The sequence below is a fragment of the Palaemon carinicauda genome, chromosome 43, assembly GCF_036898095.1.
Source record: "Palaemon carinicauda isolate YSFRI2023 chromosome 43, ASM3689809v2, whole genome shotgun sequence".
In the NCBI taxonomy this organism is placed as follows: domain Eukaryota; kingdom Metazoa; phylum Arthropoda; class Malacostraca; order Decapoda; family Palaemonidae; genus Palaemon; species Palaemon carinicauda.
Window position 1 is genome coordinate 23,530,577 of NC_090767.1, and position 24,358 is coordinate 23,554,934.

The following is a 24,358-nucleotide window of genomic DNA, read 5'->3' on the forward strand; positions in this document are numbered from 1 at the left end:
AGGAACAAGGTGCGCAGGTGCGCGCTGACAAGCAGGAGATCGTGGGCGCTCAGGAGACTGATGGCGCGCATGGCGCACAGCAGGAACTGAAGGGCGCTGACGGCTAGCAGGAGAGCGCTGGCGAGACAAGTCCAAAGACTGAAGCTCTGGAGAGCGCTTGTGCGCTACTGCGCGCAGTTGAGCGCCCCTGCGCGCAGGGGACCCCTGACGAGCAAGGGACTTACCCACACCGTGGGATAAGTCCCTTTGCCCCGAAGGGACCGGCGCCCATCGGATGACGGGATGAGAAGATCTGCGGAGACGTCCAAGGACATGGCTGCGACAGTCTGCTCCCGACGAGAAGAATCCTCTGCAAGGGAAGGCGGCGGTGAAGAAGACCCGAAGAGGCGCCTCCTAACTCCCTTGTAGGGAGAAGGAAGGCCCCTACGGCGAAGAGGACGAGCCTTACGGCGAAGGCGACCTCGAGGCAGGGCATCCACATCGTCAGTCCTCCAAAGAGGAGTCTCTGTCAGTGCGCTCCCCCGAGGAGGAGACGCATCTGCAGGAGAGACCGTGGGACTCAACTTTCCCCTCGAAGGATGTTCGGAGGGGGAGGGGGAGGAGGAGGTTGAGCCTTCAACAACATCCGCAACAGCAGCAGCAGCAGCAGCAGAGGTTTGACCAGACCCGTCGGAAGCCTCTGCCACAACAACGTCGACAATAGACAGAGGGTCTACCTCTGCTATTACCGGCGATTGCTTGACAGCTGCCCCCAACTGGTCATCATCGTAATGAGAATCAATATTCTCCCCCGGAGGAGGAGGGGGAGCTGCCTCGCTATGGGAGGCAACGCCCTCTCCCGCACCCCGAGGTCGGGAAACAGAACAATGGCCTACGCTACCACTCGACGGCCTCTCACAAGAGACCGATCGAGTGGGAGCTTCAGAGGAGGTTCGGGCGGCGGAAGAAGAGTCCTTGGAGCCTTCCTTCTTCAAGGCAGCCCTTGAAGGAGAAAGGTCTCTCATGGACTTCTTCTTACGCCGCCGGGCAAACCTCTCCCACTGGGAGGTAGACCACTCCCTGCACTCACTACAAGGTAAGTCTCTATCACACTGTTGACCTCGACACTGCGGGCAAAGGGTGTGAGGATCCGTCTCGACCGCCGACATGAATGTTCCACAGGGGCGGCCGGGGAGTCCAGGGCACTTGCACATAATTGCGATGAAGGTAGAGGCCAACTTCCAAACACACAAAGCTGAAGAAAAAGAAAAAACAGATTAAGGCTGTCAAAAGCGAGGACGAAAGACAGACACGTATGCTCATCGTCCGAGCCAAAAGCGAAGAGAGACAATTCACCGGTGTGTGGGGGGGAGGGGTAGCAAGCTACCCCTTCCCCTACCCCCTAGCTAACTAGCGCGGTGGTAGTTAACCCTCGTTAAAAATCTAATGGCTCGTCATTTTCAGCAACGCCGATAGTAATACACTATGTAAATAGCGTGGTTTGTATTTCGGTTACGGAACAATTATTAATTTAAAGATACCATTACCTTCTACAAGTAACAGGAATAATCACCTTTTTATATTACTGTTGGACGAGCATATGAAAAAGAAGATATTCTCGACAGGATCCTGGTTTAGCATACGCACGCCCGGGAAGCTGGGACACACACGGCCGCAAAGTTGCCGTCGGCCTTCGACCAGAGGGCGTACATCTCCTCCAGACAGAGGTCCAGTTGAAAGTAGTCCCTCAGGAGTCTCTGACATTCTGTCTCAGTGATCACACCGGATTGGTAATCCAGTTTGCCGTTAACTTTGCTTCTTTTGGTCTTTTGTCTCTTCGCTTTCGGTGCTGGCTCTTCGCCGTCGCGCAGCGGAAGCTCCGGTGCATCGTGGGTCTGGTAGAGGATGCCGGTGTCATCTTGGCACAGTCCAAACGTGGTTTCCAATGATGCCGTGTCATTTCCCAGAGACAGCTTCCCTCCATCTGAAACGCCAAATGTTGTGTAAAGTATTGACATTTTCATCAACTTATGACACCAGAAATGAGACTACAGTACTGTATTATTAAAACTGCCTCTTCTCATTCATCACCATCAAACCTCACACTTATTTATTCATTACTGTATTCCAAAGTTGCAAAACCTCTTAGACACTATAAACCCCAAAAAGGAAGCCCACATCTTTGCTAAGACTGTATAAAGTCATTCCTTCTTCCTAATAAAATCGTACATTTTAAAAAGTACAAAATATGTGGCAGTATGTTAAGTGTTGGTACTTTTGCTTTACATTTCTTAACCATTGAAGAATATGAAAAAAGTGTATAAGACATTATTGCTCATAATCAAAACATCAAAGAGATGGCAGTCTATCATATTGATTCCAACTGTCTCGCAGAGTCTACCTTAAATAAAATCCCCAGGTTTTAAAAGTAATTTCTGTTTTCCCTAACTATACAAACCACCGTTCTTCAATAGGAGACTTATTATCCTTAGGAGGGAGGAATTCCCTCTGATTAAACCGGACGGTTTACTTTCCCGGGAAATGCCAAAGCACTTTGGTCCTGTGGAGGAGAGGAAGTGACGGCTCCTGCCCATCAACCTCCCAACGACTTGGACGTGAAGATGAGGAAGGTGATGGGATAAGCCACTACCAGGGACTGACAGACGATCAGGGAAGAAACTACATCTGAGTGGATTTATACGTTGTCTGAATGTGTGGTCATAAGAGAACATGGGTTGCATACATCTTCCCATCCTCCCCAATCATACGGCCTAGCTGCATCTATCATCCGGTCCAACAAACAACAGGCTGACTACTGTGCCCCAAAGGAAGAGGAGAAAACAAAGAATATCCCAGTAAATGTTACATCTCATTCTGTTTATAATATTACGAGAAGGTTGAAGCAATATAAAGAGGAAGAAAAAGATAAGAAAGAGAGAAATTTAGATTCGAACTGGGGGAGCAATTTCCCCAAGTTCGAGAGCCCTCTTGCCCGTCACCAAGTTTCAGCACGGGAATAGAATGCTGTGCTGAATCTCAATGACTTCATCAAGGCATTCTCTCATTAAGAGGGTTGCCAGGAATGAAGCGAGCTGATAGTGTTATCGAGTGGACTTCGGACCACCTCAGAATCTCTACTGCAAGATGGGATAGCTGTTGTGAAAAGGTACCTCCCTATTTGTTGATATAAGCCACTACCGTGGTTTTGTCGCTCATCACCACCACGGAGTGGCCACCAAGGGTCCGTTGGAACTGTTGAAGGGCCAGATACACGGCCTTCATCTCTAGCAGGTTGATGTGTAGGTACTTTTCTGATTCTGACCAAAGGCCTGAGACCCTCGGGTTCAGAATGTGGGCCCCCCACCCTTCTTTTGATGCGTACGAGAACAGTGTCAAATCCGGGGGAAGGATGAGAAGATCCACTCCCTTTCGTAGGTTTTCGTCCATCAGCCACCACCGCAGGTCCGCCTGTTTCGTGGATCCCATAGGGACCAGAGAGTCCGGGGAATCAGTGCCCTGATTCCACCGGGACTTGACCCGTCATTGCAGGGATCTCATCCTGAGACGGCCGTTCAGGACCAGACGGGCCAGGGAGGCTAGGTGACCTAAAAGACGTAACCATGATTGGGCTGGAAGCTCTTCCCGCCTGAGGAAGGGCTCTGCAACCCTCCTCAGCCTTGCTATCCTGTCGTCTGATGGAAAGGCTTTGTGGAAATTGGTGTCTAATAACATGCCTAGATATACCAGGCGTTGGGTCGGCTGCAGAGAGGACTTCTCGAGATTTACATTGATCCCCAGATCTTGGCAAAGTCCCAGAAGCCTGTCTCGGTGTCGAAGAAGGGTCGACTTCGAGTCTGCCAGGATCAGCCAGTCGTCCAGATATCGGAGGAGACGGATGCCGTTCCTGTGCGCCCACAACGAAATCAGGGTGAACACTCTGGTGAACACCTGAGGTGCTGTGGAGAGACCGAAGCACAGTACCTTGAACTGGTAGGTCTTGCTGTCTAGGCTGAATCTCAAGTACTTCCTGGAAGACGGATGGATTGGGATCTGGAAGTATGCGTCCTTCAGATCCACTGTGCACATGAAGTCTTGTGGTCTCACTGCAAGTCTGACCGTGTCCGCTGTCTCCATGCTGAACGAAGTTTGTTTGACAAACTTGTTCAGAGTTGAGAGATCGATGACGGGTCTCCAGCCTCCAGACGCCTTCTTTACAAGAAAGAGTCGACTGAAGAAGCCTGGGGAGCCGTCGACAACCTCTTGGACAGCATCCTTCTTGAGCATGGTCTCGGCTTCTGCCCGAAGGTCTAGCCCCTTTGCCGATCCCATGGCATAGAAGCACAACGACATTGGATTCGCTGTCAGGGGAGGTTGAGATGTTGTGAATGGGACGCGATATCCTTGGCCCATCACAGAGATCGTCCAGGAATCGGCCCCATGTTGCTGCCACCTGTGCACGCAACTTTGTAGGCATCCCCCCACAGGTGGACACGCAGGGGGACTGCCAATCCTAGCGTTTACGGCCACGGCCGCTCCCTCTAGGATTTCTGCCTCCCCTGGAGGACTTTCCGCCCCTCTTGTCCTTGACAGGAAAGGGCTGTGGCTTACACACCTTCGTCTTAGCTGCCGGAGCCTGCTTCAGTGTCCTGCAAGGCTGCTGTTGATGCTGTTGTGGAGCTGGAGGCTTGTAGGGCCGAGATGTGAGGGCCCTTTGGAGGAGCGAATCATGATTCGACTTCCTCCACCTCTCAGCTGTGCGTTCTTTATCCTTGGGCTCAAACAAGCTTCCTCCAAGGATGGAGGAGTGTCTGAGCCTGCAGACATCCACGGCGGGGACCTTCGGATGGAACTTCTCGGTCACTGCATCAAGTCGCTTTAAGATCGAGTTGGCCCACAGGTTGGTAACCTAGTGAGCCAGGAACTCGATGGAGCGAGTGCCCGAGAGGAGGAAGATCTCCAGGGCCTTCCTATTGCTCTCCTTAGACAAGTCCTCGGAGCGCAATAGGATGCCCAGAGAACCCAGCCAGACGTCCAGCCACGAAGTGGTTTGCATGGCACACTTCGCCACCTTCTCCTGGCTAAGGATCTCCGATGCCGAGAATGTCACCTGCCGGGAGGAGAGCTTCTCAAGAGGAGTTCCCCTTGTGAGCTCTTCCACCGAGTGGTGGAGGGGAAGAGCTATACTGGACTCCCCCATGATCTCAAAATACCTCCTCTGCTGTAAACGAGGAGGTGGGAGGAGTTTGTTCCCGGAAGAAGAACGGCTGGAGGAGGCGAGTTCCGAGAGCTGGGCTTCGACCTTATCCCTGGCACTCTTCACCCCCTGGGACCAAGGCAAAGCTGCACTGGCCATTGGGGGTTTCTGGGTACCATAGACTTGGTCTAGGACCGTATCCTTGCCTTCGCGAGGGGCTATCTCCAGGTCCTTGAACCTGTTCAGTTGCCTCATCAGATTCAAGACCTGCCAGAAGGCATGCTCCGACTCGTGCTGCTCTCCTCCCTGTGGACTAGCAGCTAAGTCTCCTGTCCCCAAAGGCTCTTCTTGGGGAGACACGTGGACGTTCTCCCGGGGTCTGGTTGGCTCTGGTCGGATCCGTGAAGACGACTTAGGAATCGTCTTTGAGTCCTTGGGTTCCCTCCTGGGCAGGATACAGGACTCCAGCAAAGAGGTCTGGAAGGTACCTTCCACGCGAGACGTTTCTCTTCCTCGAGGTGGGGTTCCTCCCATTGGTGCCGTGGGAGAGGCCCTCACCTTGGTGGACTCTCCTGAGGACGGAAAAGCTTCATCCACAGGAGGAGAAAACGACTGCAAAGGGGATGGAGCCTTCCTGTCGTACCTCTTAGGAGCCAACTTCTCCCTGGGAGAAGTCACCACGAAGTCCACTCCTCTCTTTCTCTTCAGCGGGGGTGAGTCTGTCTTTGGTTTGAGTCCCAGATCAGCGAGAGCCGGCTTCACAGCCTGCACCACCGCTTTCATCAGGTGACCAAACCAAGACTGACGGGTGACCGACGCAGTGTCAGTAATCCCCGCTGGAGGGAAGGGGATCTCCTGATCCTTCGGAGTGGATGCAACGGGGCCTGCCTGAAATGAGGAAAGGGAAGAATGTTGCCTGGACCTCTACGGTGACCCTTCCTAGACCTGGGTGAGAGCCCTGCGCTTGCGCAGTGGCGATCCTGATGGCGATCTGGAAGTACGCGTCCCTGTCGGAAGTACGCGCTGCGGATCCCGGCAACAATGGTGTTCGCGCTAGCGCTCACGCGATGGAGCATTCAGAGGGTCGCGCGTGGGCGACTGCAGGAGCGCGGGCGCGCTGGCGAGTGGGCGCGCTGGTGAGGGGGTGTGTTGGTGCGCAGGTGAATGAGCACACGAGGGTAGAGGAGATCGCTGCCGGTCAGGAGAACGATGGTGCACAGGAGATCGATGGCGCGTGGGCGAGCGATGGCGCGTTGGAGAGCAATGGCGCGTGATGGCATGTTGGCGAACGATGGCGCGCAGGTGATTTAGCGCGTGTGCGCGTCAGAGACCTGTGACGATCCAAGGTATGGCGCGCTAGCGAGCGCTTGCGCACAGGCGAAGGATCGCACGGGCGCGCAGGAGATCGTTAGCGTGCAGGAGGGTGTCGATGCGCAGTCAGCTGGGGCGCAGGATCAGATGGCGAGGAAGTGCGCAAGGTCGAACGCTCGCGGTCAGGCTCAGAAGAAGACCCGTGGGCGCGCAAGTGCACAGGAACTCTTGAAGTGCGTGGGGGCTGTTGCGCAGGCGAATATGGGCGCACAGATCCTTGCCTGCGTCCAGATCCGAAGATCTAGGGCGCGTGGGTGTGCGTTGGCGCGCATCAGGAACAAGATGCGCAGGTGCGCGCTGACGAGCAGGAGATCTTGGGCGCTCAGGAGAGTGATGGCGCGCATGGCGCGCAGCAGGAACAGAAGGGCGCTGAAGGCTAGCAGGAGAGTGCTGGCGAGCAGGAGAGCGCTGACGAGCAGGAGCACGCTGGCGAGGCGTGTCTGAAGGCTGTAGCTCTGGAGAGCGCATGGGCGCTACTGCGCGCAGGGAGACCCTGACGCGCAAGGGATTTACTCACACCGTGGGATACGTCCTTTTGCCCCGAAGGAACCGGTGCCCGTTGGATGACGGGATGAGAAGGCGCCTGCTGTGCATCTGCATCCAGGGGTGATGGCAGGCCGGAAGGACTGGAAGGACTGGAAGGTCTGGCAGGCGTAGGAGGTCGTGAGCGATCTGCGGAGAGGTTCAAGGACGTGGCTGCGATGGTCTGCTCCCGACGGGAAGAATCCTCTGCAGGGGAAAGAGTCGATGAAGAAGACACGAAGAGGCGCCTCCTAACTCCCTTGTAGGGAGAAGGAAGGCCCCTACGGCGAAGAGGACGAGCCTTACGGCGAAGGCGACCTCGAGGCAGGGCATCCACATCGTCGGTCCTCCGAAGAGGAGTCTCTGTCAGTGCGCTCCCCCGAGGAGGAGACGCACCCGCAGGAGAGACCGTGGGACTCAACTTTCCCCTCGAAGGATGTTCGGAGGGGGAGGCTGAGCCTTCAGCAACGTCCGCAGCAGCAGCTGAGGTTTGACCAGACCCGTCGGAAGCCTCTGCCACAATAACGTCGACAATAGACAGAGGGTCTACCTCTGCTATTAACGGCGATTGCTTGACAGCTGCCCCCTACTGGATCAGATCAAACAGGGCTTCCTTGGAGGGCAAGCCCTTAAGCCCCAAGGAAACCCAAAGCTGAAAGAGATCATCATTAGACACAGCATGGTCATCATCGTAATGAGAATCAATATCCTCCTCCGGAGGAGGAGGGGGAGCTGCCTCGCTATGGGAGGCAACGCCCTCTCCCGCACCCCGAGGTCGGGAAACAGAACAATGGCCTACGCTACCACTCGACGGCCTCTCACAAGAGACCGATCGAGTGGGAGCTTCGGAGGAGGTTCGGGCGGCGGAAGAAGAGTCCTTAGAGCCTTCCTTCTTCATGGCAGCCCTTGAAGGAAAAAGGTCTCTCCTGGACTTCTTACGTCGCCGGGCAAACCTCTCCCACTGGGAGGTAGACCACTCCCTGCACTCACTACAAGTTAAGTCTCTATCACACCGTTGACCTCGACACTGCGGGCAAAGGGTGTGAGGATCCGTCTCGACCGCCGACATGAATGTTCCACAGGGGTGGCCGGGGAGTCCAGAGCACTTGCGCATAATTGCGATGAAGGTAGAGGCCAACTTGCAAACACACAAAGCTGAAGAAAAAGAAAAAACAGATTAAGGCTGTCAAAAGCGAGGACGAAAGACAGACACGTCTGCTCATCGTCCGAGCCAAAAGTGAAGTGAGACAATTCACCGGTGTGTGGGGGGGAGGGGTAGCAAGCTACCCCTTCCCCTACCCCCTAGCTAACTAGCGCGGTGGTAGTTAACCCTCGTTAAAAATCTAATGGCTCGTCATTTTCAGCTACGCCGAAAGTAATACCCTATGTAAATAGCGTGGTTTGTATTTCGGTTACGGAACAATTATTAATTTAAAGATACCATTACCATCTACAAGTAACAGGAATAATCACCTTTTGATATTACTGTTGGACGAGCATATGAAAAAGAAGACATTCTCGACGGGATCCTGGTTTAGCATACGCACGCCCGGGAAGCTGGGACACACGGCCGCAAAGTTGCCGTCGGCCTTCGACCAGAGGGCGTACATCTCCTCCAGACAGAGGTCCAGTTGAAAGTAGTCCCTCAGGAGTCTCTGGCATTCTGTCTCGCTGATCACACCCGATTGGTAATCAGAGTTACCGTTTACTTTGCTTCTTTCGGTCTTTTGTCTCTTCGCCGTTGCGCAGCGGAAGCTCCGGTGCATCGTGGGTCTGATAGAGGATGCCGGTGTCATCTTGGCACAGTCCGAACGTGGTTTCCAATGATGCCGTGTCATTTCCCAGAGACAGCTTCCCTCCATCTGAAACGCCAAATGTTGCGTAAAGTATTGACATTTTCATCAACTTATGACACCAGAAATGAGACTACAGTATTATTAAAACTGCCTCTTCTCATTCATCACCATTCAGTACCATTAAACCTCACACTTATTTATTCATTACTGTATTGTACTGAGTTGCAAAACCCCACTATAAACCCCAAAAAGGAACCCCACATCTTTGCTAACACTCTATATAGTCATTCCTTCTTCCTAATAAAATCGTACATTTTAAAAAGTACAAAATATGTGGCAGTATGTTAAGTGTCGGTACTTTTGCTTTACATTTCTCAACCATTGAAGAATATAAAAAAAGTGTATAAGACATTATTGCTCATAATCAAAACATCAAAGAGATGGCAGTCTATCATATTGATTCCAACTGTCTCAAAGAATCTACCTTAAATAAAATCCCCAGGTTTAAAAGTAATTCTATTTTCCCTAACTATACAAACCACCGTTCTTCAATAGGAGACTTATTATCCTTAGGAGGGAGGAATTCCCTCTGATTAAACCGGACGGTTTACTTTCCCGGGAAATGCCAGAGCATTTTGGTCCTGTGGAGGAGCGGAAGTGACGGCTCCTGCCTATCAACCTCCCAACGACTTGGACGTGAAGATGAGGAAGGTGTTGGGATAAGCCACTACCAGGGACTGACAGACGATCAGGGAAGAAACTACATCTGTGTGGATTGTACGTTGTCTGAATGTGTGGTCATAAGAGAACATGGGTTGCATACATCTTCCCATCCTCCCCAATCATAAGGCCTAGCTGTATCTATCATCCGGTCCAGCAAACAACAGGCTGACAACTGTGCCCCAAAGGAAGAGGAAAAAACAAAGAAAAGCCCGGTTAATGTTACATCTCATTCTGGACTTTCAGACGTTTTTCGTGTCGTGAAGGAGATAGGTTTGCTACCTGAGCCCCTATCAATGGTTCGAGGATAAACGTACCCCTGAACCTGTGGGTACTCCCGTAGGTGCTTGGCAGCAGAGGTCTTCAGTTACTAACAGATCACTGTCTTCATGAAAACCACCTCTGACAGGATCTGATGATATTCAGTCTTTGTGTGAGCGAATCCAGAGCAGTCCTGTCATCCCCTTGTGTCTGACTGTTGCAGCCAGAAAGAAGACAGTTTCAGGGTATCTTTCCTAATCTGGCCCACCGCTAGTCGCCTCTTTTGTAGGGACGGGATGAAGAAGAATTGAAGTTGTGAACGACTGGACTCGGCGTCCTTGTTGCCACAAGCTCTTGAACCAAGTTGACTTCTCACACAAGATAAGACATACCATTTCCTACTCGCTTCGCCAAGGCTACCGTGGGCTCGAGCAGTTCCCTATAGATCTGAGAACTCGTGAAACACTACGTGCGGCTTGAATTCACACGGAGGTCGAGGTTACCTCAAGCGTCCTGTCGCATCTCAAGTTTGAATCCAAGTTGGGGACTGAGTGGCAGATTTACCGCTGAAATCGGGGAGCTTCTCCCACGAAGGAATGAGACAAACAGCAGATCAGGGAACTTTTCACGTGCCGTCGCTTGGGAGCAATCAGGGTCCATTTGAATCGCAATGTCTTCAACCACCTGTCAAGAAATCGACAAACAGGGAAAAGAGGGTAGGAAAGACGCAAGCATCTAGGATCCCCAGTGATGTTGAAAGACATCTTCGAACTTTGCCGACAAGGAGAAATCAGAAAGTTTCTTGTTCAACTGCATGGGGTGCAGGTCGAGCGATGGCGAGTACCAAAGCCTTCCCGCCACGAGATGATGTACAGTACAGGTAACACAGAGGCTGTCAATTAAGCACATTTTCAATCAAACAGCGCTCATGTTTGAAAGAACTGCGCAGAGCTCTATCGTATCTCCTATTCCCAATACTGCACCTGTTTGAGAAGGGTTTGTGAACGGGAACCCTTTGTAACTTGGTCACGCATGCAAGCATTGTCTATCATTATCCATACCAAGTGTTCTATCAAACTCTTTGGAAAGATTGCAAGGCTTGTAGTGATGCAAGCATTCATGGAAGGTTGAAAGGCAGCTGCAGTCGTTATGTATATCACATCCTCTAGATCAGTGGTTCTCAAACTTTTTCATGAGCGACCCTATTTGAAACATTTCATTCCTTCGCGACCCAGAGTAAAGTGAAGAGAAAGAAAACATGCAATGATATATACAGTTTATTTTGGAAAAAAAATAATGTGTACAGCTTTTCATTCACAAAACTAAACTAGTGGGATTTATGGCACTGCTTTTCCTTTTCACAAAACTGAAATACACTGAAACACTGAAAGCATGATAATGTTCCTGTGTCCCAGCGACCCATCAAAATTGATCTCGTGACCCAACTTTGGGTCGCTACCCATAGTTTGAGAACCACTGCTCTAGATGGAAGGAAATTCAAGTTGACAACTCATCCCTACTAAGAATCTACTGTGGACAGCAGATTCTCAAAGGAGAGGAGGACTCGCAAGGAGATTTGTCATAATGCTACCAGGGTAGAACGTCAGGTATTCTTGATGCCACCGTACCTAAGGGTAAGAGGAACGCCGGTTGATACCCAGTAGAAGCTTCAAGAGCTGTTGGAACAATCACTTAGAAGGCGTTCGTGCAATAGCTATTTTGTCGACGTTGAGTCTCGCAACAGTTACATCGACTCTCTTGCTACGATAATTTGCCAAGGAGTTTCCCTGTAGCTTTCGGATATTCCGTCTCCTAAAGAGTTTCTTCCGATACATCTCAATCCGCAGATCGAGACAGGAGGAAGTAAGTCTGTCTCGATGCTGAAGTGATTCCTCTGATGGAGGGTAGAGACCCGTTAGTGGATGAATGCAGATATAAAGTGCTCAAAAGACTAATGTGAACACTTAGAGTGGTAACCTCTTCTCCCAAGGATGCAATGGAGAAAACTTCCAGTAAGAAAGAGAATGTATCCGTGAGGGTAAGAGTGTCCTCCAGGTCAATGGAAGCACACTTCATTCTTATGATGGACTGTATGCTGCTATCTGTACCTATCCTGAATGGCTTCAGGGGAATCATGCATGGAGGCCGGTGATTGGTCTGCTTTTCCCATCGACAAGAGTACAGTATTCCATCCGTATAAGTAGACAGTAGGAGTCTGTAAAAACCTTCTTGGAAGAGCTCCTACCTTTAGGGGGTGAATTTCAATTGGTTGATCACAGGCGATATCAACAAGCAGGTTTGGAACATTGTTGGCGAGTCACTCAAAGTACCGACAGGAACGTCCCTGCTCAGAGAAGGTACAGGAGGTCCCTGAATTCTGTGATCCTCTCTGCCTTTTCTTCTATTCCTCTCTACCTGGAAAGAGAGGTTGTAGGTGAAGGATGGAGCAATGTCTGAACCTTTCCAGGGGAGAAGAAGAGCCTGGAAGAGAAGATTGAATCTGTATGTCACAAGAGACTTCTTCAGCGCACTCAAGGTACCATGGGGATCTTGGGATACTTATCCTTGAAGGGCCGAACCCAAAACAGTAACTGATCGATGGAGGAGGCAACTTGTTTGCGTCTTCTTCTCCCCGCCCTGATGTCGGCTCCCCATGGGGGAACCAGGTTGCAGCCCTCGTACCAACATGTTCTGTGAGGAACCTACAATCTTGACTCCCTTATTCGGCACATGTAAGGCGACTGAATTTTCTCTCCTCCGGATTCCCAACTGCCTCTGGTGAACATGAATAGTACATCAAAATGGTTTTGAGTTATGATAATTGACTTTTAACTGGGCTCCAAAAGGCACTAGAAGAGATGGAAGACCCAAGAACTATGAAGTGTGAAGTAAATGATGAATGGAGAAGTATTAAAACCTCAAGATAGACGACTGGTGAAATCTAACCGAGGCCTTTTGTGTCAATAGACGTGGTAGATGATGATGATTTTACGTGCATTTCCTAAAACTATCGATTCTCAACTACAGTAATTAGTTTCAATGACGTAGAATAAGACTGGCATAGGATATAACTTATTGTTTTGAACATTTTTGATGATATCTGGCCCAACAAAATCATCCTCATATAATAGGGACCAAAGACTCCTAATAAGAGATGGTTTGTCCCAATAATCATGGTCAAGATAGCCAGTAGGAAACATATATAGTTCATGTATTTGTTCTGATGATTTTTGACGACATGATCTGGTTAGGAGGAGACACCTTCTTACTCAAGGCCCCCAACGACCAATCCAAAAAATGAAAAACTTCAAAAGCACGAAAGACTCCTTTAAGTAGATGATCAAGCTCTGAACAAGTCCACAAAATCTTGGAGCGTCTCATGGCTAGACGAGGAGGAGAGTCTACCAGGCTTGAGAAGTCTCCCTGGGCAGAGGCAGGCACTCCCAAGACGAGAACTTCTCCCGTGTCATACCAGACGCTCGAACGAGAAGCTAGCTTAGGAGGAGGAAAAGCAAAGGATGACTTTCCCAGACTTCTCTTGGTTTCCAACCAGTCTCCCAGCAAGCGCATGGCCCTCTTAGAAGATCGAGAGAGCACTAACTTCGTATAAGAAGGGGTTGAGGAAGGTGGTTCTCCAACAGTTACTCTCATCAGAAACCGGTAAATTTACAGAAAAACACGGGACAACATTTCTAGGAGAAAAAAAAATAACTTTATCTACAGTAAATGATGTGCTTTCAACGAATTTGACATTTATTTCCACCGCAAATAAGCCGTTCTATTGTTATAGTTGAATGGACAAAGGTGGGAACTTGGGATTCTGCATGTGCGAAAACAAAACGTCATCATTAAACTCTTTTGAGATTTGTAAAAGGGTACAGAACCTAAAAAACCCACCTAACCTAACCTAATAGTTCCCAGGTCACAAGCCCTAGCTTGGGGAGCAAGCCCCTGGACCGCATATATTAGGGTATATCTTATTAAATATTTATTTGTGAGGAAAATAAAGGTAATTTTTGAAGGAAAGGGAGTTTTTTTAATAGACCCCAATTATTTTATTAGTAAATTTGTCCCATGTATTTCTATAATACCCAGAAACCTAAGAAACGCCATAAAATACTGCAGAAACAAGTCTCTTTTTCTCCAAAAAGATTACTGTACTATTCTATTATTTCACCCCAACCTAAATTGCCATACTTTAAGCTACATGAAAAAACAGGAGTTTTCGGAAAGTTTCCCTTCAAAAACTTGAGCAGTAATGAGACTGGTTAAGTGAATATACTTCATTTTTATCAAACAACACTATTATTTTGTATACCAAGAAAAGTACTTCTCTCAGAAGCCACAGTTTAAAATGTCAATTGTAATTCAGTATAAAGACTTAGAGATCCTTTCCCAGTCATTGCTGTTTTTGGAAACCGTATTTAATAAACAATTTACCCCCCCCCCCTCCTCCCCCCAATAGTTCCAGAAATTACATTCTACTTACATTAGACAAAATGAATTCGTTGTAACCTAATGTTGTATTTCTAATCATTACACCTGCTTCCACCTGAGATGGTAATAGCTCATTTGCATATATTGTATTATTATTATTATTATTATTATTATTATACGACTCGTGAATACAACTTTTAAGTATTTCGGGGTATATGTATGATAGCGACCAGATACTGACCGTGTCGTGTTTAATACAACGCTTCGTCACGGTAACAGGAGGACTGACCCAGGCGGAGGATTGACCCATAATCTCTCGTAAAACTGACCCAGTGGTTTGGAGAACTGACCCACAATGTTTATCTATACCAGAGTGCATTTATTATTAAAGTTATTTGATTAAATATAACAACATATGGATTCCATATAACAACACATATGTTGTAATAAAAACTTTTATGTCATTGGTAAATATTATATATTTGCAGGTAGAACCTTGGATAGGGGTTGTGACCTGGGAAGGGGGTCCGGGGGCTTGCCCCCGGCTAGGGGTTGTGACCTGGGAAGGGAATCCAGGGGCTTGCCCCCCGGCTAGGGGTTGTGACCTGGGAACTTCTAGGTTAGGTTAGGTGGGTTTGTTAGGTTCTGTACCCTTTTTAATTACATTTTCATATCCTATAAACAAAATATTTGATAGAAAAGTAAATAAAATATCAATGAAATATTAAACTTTTCCTTGATAAAATCATGTAATAATACCAAAGAATTAGCTTTAGAAAAGAAAAACATTGTGGGTCAGTCCTCCAAACCACTCCAGTTACCCTGACAGTGTGTGGCGTTTATTACAACGCTTCATCACTAACAAGACGGAATACAAATGTGGAGTCGATGACGTCAATAGATAAAAAAAAAGGTAAATCTTATTTTGAAATGGCACAGCAAACATCAAGACGATGTTACCAGCAGTGGCAGAACTACTGGGAGAAGTGTGTGCAGTCCCCAGGGGAATACTTTGAAGGTGATTCTCAATACTTGACAGTACTCTAAAAGTTTTATTCCAGCTGTGTCCAGGTTATGGGATGATCTTTCTAATCGGGTAGATGAATCAGTAGAAGTTCAAAAGTTCAAACTTGCAGTAAATGTTTTTAAGTTGAACAGGCAGACATAAGTCTCTCTTTATAGTTTATAAATGAAATATGATTTAATGTTGTTAGGGTTTCTGGGGTGTGTGTACGATAGCGGCCAACTGTATGTCTAACTTAGAATACGGCAGTATAAGGGGGGTCGCAGGGGGGCGTTATCCCCCCCGTTAGGTAAGTAGGTAAGGACAGGGCTTGTAGGTTAGGTTAGGGGGGAAAGTTTAGGTTAGTTGATGTCCATTTTTAATCAATGCGTGAGGAAATGGCCGCTGATATACAAAGGCTCCATGTCTCTAAAATATTTATTTTTAATTGTTCATTACTTCTTATATCAATTATTCATTTCCATATTTCCTTTCCTCATTGGGGTATTTTTCCTTGTTGGGGCCGCATACTGCTTTTCAAATTAGGGTTGTAGCTTAGCTGGTAATACTAATAATAGGATTTTTTTAATGCGACATTCACCATTAGAATATTAACGAGTATAATGAAAACATTGGCTTAGGGTACAGGGGTGTAACCCCATAGGTCAAGGCAGGTATATACGGGGGTGCCTCGAGTTAGTACGATCCCTTCGACTTACTTTCGCCTCGAATAAATAGTCAGCAGGTATAGAAAACGGGATTGCAAGACGAGTGGCAATATTGAACATATTTACTAACCAAACTGGATATGAGCGAACCTATCGGTACCCTTAACCTTTGGCCTGCAGTAGGTCATCAAAGTTACATTAACCCGCAATTATGGTTATAATAGGCTGGTTAGCCTGAAATAATGATTAATATAAGCTGTTTAGCCTGCAATAATGGTTAACATAGGCTGGTTAGCCTGCAAAAATGGTTAATATAGGCTGGTTAACCTGCAATAATGGTTAATATAGGCTAGTTAGCCTGCAATAATGGTTATTATAGGCTGGTTAGCCTGCAATAAAGGTTAATATAGGCTGGTTAGCCTGCAATAGTGGTTAATATAGGCTAGTTAGCCTGCAATAATGGTTAATATAGGCTGGTTAATCTGCAATAATGGTATAGGCTGGTTAGCCGGCAATAAAGGTTAATATAGAGTCCTTTCATTATACGTCATCAAACTCCCGTCCGCCATCTTGGAGGACAAATAAAGACGCGTTCAGTGAATAGCTATAGTTGAACTGTTGAATATTTAGCCATCTCATCACATTCATATTCACACAATGCCCAGTTTTTTGCACTATTGTTGACTGTAGGAATCGAGGACAAAGAGATGACATGAGTTTCTACCGCATACCGGCAGTTATTCAGAATCAGGACAAAGATACAGAATAATTATCCAAGCGCAGACATGACTTGTGGTTGACCAGAATATCACAGGCTGATCTACGTGAATCCTCACTATCCTGTGCATGTATCTGTTCCAATCATTTCATATCAGGTCAGTCTCGGCTGGGCCCTAAAAGTATCATTATTCCTGTGTAAACATGCTATATCCATTCACATGGGTGACTTCACAAGTATCATCGTCAGTTCAGTGTGTAGTGTGTGTGGGGGGAGGGGGCATCTGGATTTTTAAACATCAAAATGGCATCTCAGATTTTCAAAACAAAAGTTAAAAGCTTCCATATTGGCTATATTAACAAAGGCTATTTACCTAGGTCTCTATTTCGTCAAGGTGCTCATGCCTATATATAATTAAGTATATTTATATTCATTTTAATGTGTGTATTAAATTGTGCAGACATACAGGCCTATGTGATGAATAAATATTGATTATAAATAATAGTAATAATAATAATAATATCTGAAAGATGGTTTAACCCGAAGGGGTCTTCAGCTTATATATGAAACATCGAAAAATATAATTAAATTTGCGCATTTAATTGCAAGGAGGCAAAACGATCATCCAAGAGCATTACAATTGAGTTTGTCCATCATATGTTTATATGTATATAAGAAATTATAGCATTAGTAACCAAACACAAACACAATGGTTAGGCATGAACTGATAAAGATTTGACATTATAATGCAAAACTTTTACATACATTTTGACAATCAGAAATTATAATACACAAGGTTAGGCTAAATGATCAATGTTAGCTTTATAATCATAAACACTCTCTTCATTGGCCCAGTGTTTATCTAATTTTGGACTTAAAAGCATTAAAGGAAAAAACAACAAATTCTGGAAGCAGATTATTCAATGGAAATAATCCTCAATATTTTGACTGAATGAATTCTGCATCTGGTATGGATCTAGGTCATCAATTAGATCGAGTTTCTGCTTGTAAAAACGCTTATCATCACCCGACAATTGTTTGACAAAGTCGCTCTCATTGTCCATATTCGCTGTAGCAGCCGCCATGTTTTCGCTTTGTATGCCCTCCAGCATGGCCGCCAGCGTTTCCCAGTGACGTCATTGAAAGGACTCTATAGGCTGGTTAGCCTGCAATAATGATTAATATAGGCTGGTTAATCTGCAATAATGGTTAGTATAGGCTGGTTAGCCTGCAATAATGATTAATATAGGCTAGTTAGCCTGCAATAATGGTTATTATCGGCTGGTTAGCCGGCAATAATGGTTAATATAGGCTGGTTAGCCTGCAAGATGATTAGCAATTTCAGCCTACCTAAGGTACCGACCCCAGACTAACGTCTCCAGCCTAAGGTACACAGCTTATAGGCTAGAACTATAAATCAAGAATTTGCCATATAAATATTTAGGTTAATTACAACACAATCTAATCGTGAGTACAAATAGAATTAAGTAAATCAATGAATAAATAAGATTAAATATATTTCTCGTCTCGTATACCTGAAAGCCTGGCCACATTGAAGAGTGATATCCAACCGAAGCTCTTTCTTCGAACAGGGAAATTCGAACAATCTTCCAGACATCATTAACGGAAATTGGATTAATTGAGGTTTTTAGTCCATATCATTAACCGTTAATATAATAAACTGGGCAGGAATTAAACTGGTAATAATATTGGGCTCGTCTTAAACACTTCTCCGAAACCCGCCATGCCATTAAGTTACTAGCGAAACCGGTAGCGTCTCTCGCTGGTCAGTGAAAAATATGAAAAAATAATGAAAAATCAGTTTAATTATAATATATATCTAATTTTAAAAGTATTATATTATTCATACTATTTTTATAGATTATCAAAAGTTAAATTGATACTTATTTACGGATATTTTAGTAATTTTAAAACAGAAGAATGGGATAGCGAGCCAATAACTATGTCATTCGCTTCTGACAAAAAATATTTATTTGTAAAATTGAAAAAAAGGAATAAAAATTTATTATTATTATTATTATTACTTGCTAAGTTATAACCCTAGTTGGAAAAGCAGGATGCTTTAAGCATACGGGCTCCAACAGAGAAAGCAGCCCAGTGAGGAAAGGAAATAAATAAGCTACAAGAGACGTGATGAACAATTAATAAAAAATACTTCAAGAAAAGTAACAAAATTAAATTAAAATCTATCATACATAAGCTATAAAAAACTTAAATATAACAAAAGGAAGAAAAATACATAGAATATTGTGCCTGAGTGTACCCTCAAGCAAAAGAACTACCCCAAGTCTGTGGAAAACCATAGTTACCGAGGCTATGGCACTACCCATGATCAGAGAACAATGATTTGATTTTGGAGTGTCCTTCTCCTAGAAGAGCTGCTTGCCACGGCTAAAGAGTTTATTCTATCCTTACCTAGAGGAAAGTATCTACTGAACAATTGCATTGTAGTAGTTAACCCCTCGAACGAAGAAGAACTGTTTGGTAATCTCAGTGTTGTCAGGTCAATGAGAAGTGAGAACAGAGGAGAATGTAGAAGCAATAAGCCAGATTATTCCGTGTATGTTTAGGCAAAGTAAATAATGAACCGTAGCCAGTCAATTGCCCTAATAACTCTAGCAGTAGTATCTCAAGGGGTGGCTGGTGCCCTGTGTAACCTACTACCTTCAAAAGAATATATCTTAAACCTCAATTAGTACGATGAAACGGCCAAGAAAACGTGTGATCGTTTAAAGTGTCTTTCTGTCTTTGAAATTTTTTTATATATCCTTCTCCAAAAACTGAAATATTCTGGTAAGTCTCCACACCAAGGGAATTTGAAACAGCTACCGAGAGAAAGGTATATTTAAAAGGAAAAAAAATTCAAGTAGTTTATTGTCCTTTTATATCATCAATATTTATTCATTCCCTTTCCTCGCTGGGCTATTTTACCCTGTTGGATCCCTTGTGCTTATAACACACTGCTTTTAAAGGTTCAAAGGCTGCTCATGAATGGCAAATGGCAGTGACAATGCCTGGATAGTAAGACAATGTCCTAGAGACTTATAATACATACATATAATCACCCACCAAACCCTCCTCTCCACCAAAGCTAGGACCAGAGAGGGCCAGGCAATGGCTGCTGACGACCCAGCAGGTAGACCTATAGGCTCCCCCAAAACCCGCAAGTCTTAGCTCAGAAGGATGGTGAGGTTGCAGACACTAAAAGAAGCTCCCAAGTTAGCACGGGGCTCGAACCTCGGTCCGTCGATCACCAGGCAGGGAGGTTTCCAACAGGCCACTACTGTGGGGGTGATGTATATAAGGGGGACAGTTGAACCAACTCTCCTTTAGGGGAGTGATGCGTGGACATCGAATGAGAAGGAAAGATACGTAGAACTCCGGAGAGATGGTTTGGTCACGACGTGCCGTTGATGAGACTAAAGTGAATATATGTTCTGCATTTTTATGCAGAAGAAAGTGATCAATATCACAGATATTCACTTAATGTGGTGTGAGGGTTTGTGCATTGCCATGATCAGCAAAGCTGTACTAGTCATGTCACCCCCATACTAGGTTGGTTTGCTGTGAGCCACAAGATTAAAATCTCCCACCATCACCAATCTGCAGTGGATAGTTGAATGATGAGAATGGGCCATCTCCAAAAATGAATAAGGACATCTCTGAGGCCTTTGTCCTGCAGTGGTCTAAAAACTGCTGCCTTTCTTTTACATTTATCTATCTATCTATCTATCTATCTATCTATCTATCTATATATATATATATATATATATATATATATATATATATATATATAGAGAGAGAGAGAGAGAGAGAGAGAGAGAGAGAGAGAGAGAGAGAGAGAGAGAGAGAGAGAGAGAGAGAGGATATTCGAACAACTTGTCAGAAAAAGAAAAGGACATATATATATATATATATATATATATATATATATATATATATATATATATATATATATATATATATATATATATATATATATATATAGGTAGGCCAGGGCACCAGCCACTCGCTGAGATACTACCACTAGAGAGTTATGGGGTCCTTTGACTGGCCAGACAGTACTACATTCGATCTCCGTCTCTAGTTACGGTTCACTTTCCCTTTGCCTACACAGACACCGAATAGTCGGGTCTATTCTTTACAGATTCTCCTCTGTCCTCATACACCTGATAACACTGAGATTACCAAACAATTCTTCACTCAAGGGGTTAACTACTGCACTGTATTCGTTCAGTGGCTACTTTCCTCTTGTTAAGGGTAGAAGAGACTCTTTAGCTATGGTCAGCAGCTCTTCTAGGAGAAGGACACTCCAAAATCAAACCATTGTTCTCTAGTCTTGGGTAGTGCCCTAGATTCTGTACCATAGTCTTTCACTGTCTTGGGTTAGAGTTCTCTTGCTTGAGGGTACACTCAGGTACGCTATTTTATCTAATTTCTCTTCTTCTTGCTTTGTTTAAGTTTCATAGTTTATATAGGAAATATTTATTTTAATGTTGCTATTCTTATATTTCATTTTTCCTTTTTTCCTTTCTTCACTGAGCTATTTTCCCTATTGGGGCCCCTGGGCTTACAGCATCCTGCTAGTCAGCTGTTGACAATGTCTTGTGACAAAACAGGACCCCCACATCACTGTCATGAATAATCCATATATTTAATCTTAATATTAGAACTTATGCGTATTTAAAAAACAAAACTGACCGTAATTTTCAGACTTATGTGTTTTTAAAACGTCTATTGGTAAGAGGAGCGAGGCTTCCCACGCCTCCTATCTGGCCACCTACATAAGATACCTAAGGTTTCAATTTGCCGCGGGAACCTCTTGCCGCTAACCTCGCCGCTAGCCGCGCTTGGTCTGGCCGGGCCCTAAGGGTGGCGAAGCTCGAAGCAGCCTACCGGGTTTGAATATACGTCAGGCATTCCGGTTCTGATAACTTGATTGGTTATTTTATATATTTTAAGCTAAATTCTTGCTTTGGTAGACAGCCAGTGTAAATCAGTTAGTATACAACTATCTCCTATTAGACGCCCATAGAAAGACTGGAGATATTACTAAGCCTTTCAAGAAGAAACTGAAAACTTTCTTGCTCTGCAAGTGCTTCGATAATGTGGATTTGACAGTGAAGATGAAATATGCTGTGTATTACGTGAAATACCTACGAATGTATAAGATAAACTGATCTTGTAGGTCCTGCAGGACACAGGGTTCGCCTGTGTGGTAGGACCAAGGATAAGTCTGCACATTATGAAGAACTCAAGAGTCAAGATTTACTTGGTTACTTTGATACTAACTGCTGTCAAATGAAAAAAAGAGAGAGAGAGAGAGAGAGAGAGAGAGAGAGAGAGAGAGAGAGAGAGAGAGAGAGAGAGAGAGAGAGAGAGAGAGAGAGAGAGAATATTTTAACATTTAACCCTGGATAGGTACGGTCCTCGGACACCCCTTTAAGGGTATACTCGGACGCGAACGACCCCGACGCCAAAAAAAATTCTTGAAAAATCAGATTTTGCAGTAACCTCCTTTTTTCTTTTGCCAAAAAAAACTTCAATGAATGCTTAAAACAACTGTAAAGATAAATACTACTCATCTGCAGAAAAACTATTTATTATAAATATTTTAAAAAATTAAGTAGAAAAAAAAAGACCTGACATAAAAATTCATAAAAAAAAAGTTTATACATATATACACAAATCCTTTTAGGAATTGATTCTTGAATGTTTAGGACACATCTTGATGTATTTTGGATGAAGTCAGACCCATGGAGGTGAAGATCTGAAATGAGAAAAAAAGGGTAACTTTTTTTGGCCAAAAAAAATTGTCCAAATTTCATGAATTTTTTTGGGTACCCAAATGAAATAGGAAGTGGCTAATTTTTTTAGGGAATAAACATATGTTATCCTAAAATAGAAATATGTAAAAAAATCTTCATTATTTTGTAAATTACATTTATATCAGGGGCCATATCTAAAGGTAATTTTTTGAGTACTTGGAAATTTCGTAAAAAAATACATATATTTAATATATAATATGATATTTATGCAGGTAAAAATATACCAAAATATCACAAATTCTATAGGGAACAAGAATATATATAGATAGGGCAGCTTACGCTTCGGATATGTCCACAAAATGGCCGCCAACCACACTGACTCAGAGTCCCTAATCTGCCACTTGAAATGTAGGAAGGGTATGTCAATTTCAAGGTGTTATTTACTAATCTAATTATTATTGGATATGCATAAAAATTGTATGGTGGGTTGCTGGATAATTGTCGATTATTTTACGACTATAAAATTAAAATTCTGACCCAAAAAATTTTTTTTGAAGGGAAATAAAATCGAAAAAAAAAATGTAAAACAATATTTTAGCTAAAAAAATTTGATGATATTCAATCAAAAAATAAAGGAAACAAAATTTTCCGACAAATAAACATCTAGAGGAATCATTAATCTGTGATAGTTCCTTAGTACGTAGTAATTTTGAAAGAATTGGGAAAATACGAAAAAATGGCAATCACAGGAAAATCGAACACATACCTATATATACGCCATATCTGGCTAAAAAAAAGATAGGCATGGGTAGCCAGATCATCTAGAAACACTTTCCAACACTATAAAAATATAAGTTTTGCGACACTACTTGCCAATTCCTTACGGTAACATGACTAAGCAAAAAAATGCAAAACAAATAAAAAGGGGCACTCGTGGAAAAATGGCCATTCTAATATACGGCATTTCAGAAAAAAAAAATTTCAGACACGTGCTAGGCAAACCATCAAGGCATATTTTCCGACAAATAAACATATAAATGAAATATTACTCTGTGATAGTTCCTTAGTACGTAGTAATTTTGAAAGAAATGGGAAAAAACGAAAAAATGGCAATCACAGGAAAATCGAACACATACTTATATATATGCCATATCTGGCTAAAAAAAAATAGGCATGGGTAGCCAGATCATCTAGAAACACTTTCCAACACTATAAAAATATAAGTTTTGCGACACTACTTGCCAACTCCTTACGGTAACATGACTAAGCAAAAAAATGCAAAACAAATAAAAAGGGGCACTCGCGGAAAAATGCCCAACATTCTAATATACGGCATCTCAGATAAAAAAAAAGACATGCACGTGTTAGCCCAACCATCAAGGCACCCTTTCTAACACATAAACATGAAAAAAAAATCAATAATATACGGCAATTCCTTACTACGTAGTAAATTTTTACAAATATTGAAAAAAAAACAGAAATTGGCAACCGCAGTTAAATACCCAATATACCAATAACTACGTCGTATCTGACAAAAACAAAATCACGCATGGGTAGCCAGATCATCTAGACACACTTTCCAACATTAAAAAAGCAAAAGTTTTACGACACTATTTCGCAATATCTTACGGAAAAATGACTTGGCAAAAAAAATTAAAAAAAATTAAAAAGGGACACTCGCGGTAAAATGCCCGACATTCTAATATACGACATCTCAGATAAAAAAAAAGACATGCACGTGTTAGCCCAACCATCAAGGCACACTTTCTAACACATAAACATGAAAAAAAAATGAATAATATACGGCAATTCCTTACTACGTAGTAATTTTTACAAATATTGAAAAAAAAACAGAAATTGGTAACCGCAGTTAAATACCCAATATACCAATAACTACGTC

At 44.4% G+C, this 24,358-nt stretch overlaps 1 protein-coding gene and 2 long non-coding RNA genes across 4 annotated transcripts in view; 2 read left to right on the forward strand and 1 right to left on the reverse strand.

Annotated features, from left to right (window-relative positions):
- LOC137633620 (uncharacterized) overlaps nt 1–24,358 on the forward strand; it is a 444,399-nt gene that overhangs the window by 372,837 nt on the left and 47,204 nt on the right. The window lies entirely within an intron of this gene.
- The window catches only part of LOC137634019 (uncharacterized), a 411,582-nt gene that overhangs the window by 62,635 nt on the left and 324,589 nt on the right, over nt 1–24,358 (forward strand). The gene's annotated exons all lie outside the window — the stretch shown is intronic.
- On the reverse strand, nt 1,564–18,422 carry LOC137633591 (uncharacterized). Its single transcript, XR_011042293.1, has 3 exons — nt 18,205–18,422; nt 8,540–8,928; nt 1,564–1,963 (listed from the first exon to the last, which is right to left on the reverse strand). It is a non-coding gene; the product is annotated as an uncharacterized lncRNA (long non-coding RNA).